Source organism: Gadus morhua, chromosome 15 (genome assembly GCF_902167405.1).
Source record: "Gadus morhua chromosome 15, gadMor3.0, whole genome shotgun sequence".
Classification (NCBI taxonomy): domain Eukaryota; kingdom Metazoa; phylum Chordata; class Actinopteri; order Gadiformes; family Gadidae; genus Gadus; species Gadus morhua.
This window is the reverse complement of record NC_044062.1, coordinates 16,533,050-16,535,549: the sequence shown is the minus strand read 5'-3', so window position 1 is coordinate 16,535,549 and position 2,500 is coordinate 16,533,050.

Below are 2,500 nucleotides of genomic sequence, written 5' to 3'. Positions count from 1 at the left end.
ACACACACACACACACACACACACACACACTCAAAGTAGTTCTTGCCAGTAAAAGTCAGAGTAATGATCATAGTTCTTGTCTTTCTTCTATCTTCTTATTCATTATACTTTATCTTTGGACTATTGGTGTATTATTCAGAAGTAAGTGAAATGTGAAAGCAAGCTTGCTAACAACTCAAAACCAATTATCCAATTCTAGAGAAACAGACAGTTATCATCCATCCTCCAGGGTCCATAAGTTTAAATGAGTGGAAAACCAACCAGTGGAGTGTTTCCTATACTATGTAACCCTGACGTTTTCTTCCCTGGCAAATGGTCAAATCAATGGAAGGTGTAAGGTGTTTTGGACCCTACAGGAAAGAAATATAGAAAGAATATAAGATAGAAAGAATATAAGATAGAAAGACCGAAAGAAAGAAAGAAAGAAAGAAAGAAAGAAAGAAAGAAAGAAAGAAAGAAAGAAAGAAAGGAAAGAACCAATCAAATAAAAAAGGCCCATGCAGAGTTAACACCCCCCCCCCCCCCCCCCCCCCCCCCCCCCCCCAACCCCCTCTCGCCAGGCCTGACCTCAGCACTCCACGGTGATTGACAGGGAACTCTCTGGCCTGAATATTCATAACAGCGTTCCAACGGAGCGTTCTCACACTCTGAAGAGAGCTCAGCTCACCAGAGGGAGAATACCGCTGCCGGTCAGGCGCTTCATGTGGAAATGTGGGCTTCCATTCAACACCCTGCCGACTTCTATCCAGAGAAACACAAGGGGGGTGCTGGGGTGCTAAGGGGTGGGGGGGCGAGGGAGGGTGTTTGGTGGTTGTGGGTGGTTGTGGGTGGTAGCGGTGGCAATGGAGGTGGTGGTGATGGTGGTGCTGGTTGTGTTGTTGATTGTGATCATGGTGGTGGTGGTGGTGGTGTGGGGGTTAGGTGGTGGAGATTGTGCTGGCGGCGGTGCTGGTAGTTATGATGGAGACGGAGGTGGTGGTGGGTAGGTGGTGCTGATGGTGGTAGTGGGTAGATGGGGGTTGTCCCTTCATTGGAAATTGACAAGATTTAGGGATTAGCTCGGCTAAGTCTATTGTCTTGGTGCTCATTTAAGAGTGAATAAGTGCGATTAAACAGCTTTCTGTGCACGTGAATGTGCACTGGAACTAAAGGAGTGGGTTTAGAGAGGGAGTTTTGAACAATTCATTCATTCTGAGGGGATATTTTGATAGATCTTGTGCCATTACCCACTGACTGAATCGCAGGTGAAGGAACGGTTCAGTTTCCCCTAGAGCTGTGTTTCCACGCTTAAAAAGACCATTACTTTAAAGCCTCTACTTAAATGCTTGGCCATCTTTCTTCCAAAGTGCTGAACAAACTTTTTCCAAGTCTGGAAGTGACTGTGATTAACATTATGGTTCTCAGTCCCCTCTCGACCACTGCTTCTACCCCTTATCTTAGGGTGCTCTGTGTTTAGGCCACTACTTAAAGACCACGTTGGGATCCAGAAGTATTCATAGACCCATTACTGACCACTGATGACCAGAAAGGATTGCACCTCAGCTGATTATTCCACAAGGGGGCTTGGAGCCTGCGTAATGCTGGAGATCTTATGGATAATATCTGGCGTTTCTTACCCTACATCCAAATATCATTATGATTTTGTTTTGTCACACAGACTAGATGCTACATGCTTCCAATCTGCAGTACTTTGGAGAAACTTTGAGTGTCGAGCTTGTTAAGCATAAGGGTTGGATTATGGCACTGAGATTGTACTGCAATTTATAAAATAGTCGGGCCAAGACTGGCCAAGACTAGGTGACGCTAAAAGGATGGACCAACTCCTTCTTCAAGCACACAGTTAAATATCTGTTCGTGTTGATAGAGTCACATGCCTTTCAAAAACTATTTTACCCCTGCTGCTAATCTGGCCTTGAACCAGAAGGTATAAAAATTAAGCCTGCTTTACTTTTTCCACTGATTATACCAACGCTCTTTCTGATATTCTCGTTTTTAATCCATACATGTCCGCCTTATGGAAAATAAAAAATCTATCCATCTATCTCTTTCTAAGCTCTCTGCTTAGGTCAGCTGCTGTGCACTTATTTTCCAGCAATTTTTCTCAGTCTTTCTTGGGGGAGCCTGTCGAAATGAAAGAGATGGTTGTCTTACGTCATCCTTTAAGACTGTAACCGTGATAATAAAGAGTTATGTGTACATAATTGTTCTGACTTGACTTGATTTGACTTGAGGGAGCGAAAAACACAAGGAGACTGCACAGCCATGTGCTGAGCCTCTCCCTGCTTGCTAATCACACAAAAATAACAAATACTCACACACAAGTATGCACACATACTCACACACACAGAGACACGCACACACACACGCGCACACACACACACCCACACACACACAAACACACACACACACACACACACACACACACACACACACACACACACACACACACACACACACACACACACACACACAAATACACACAAAACCATACACACACAAA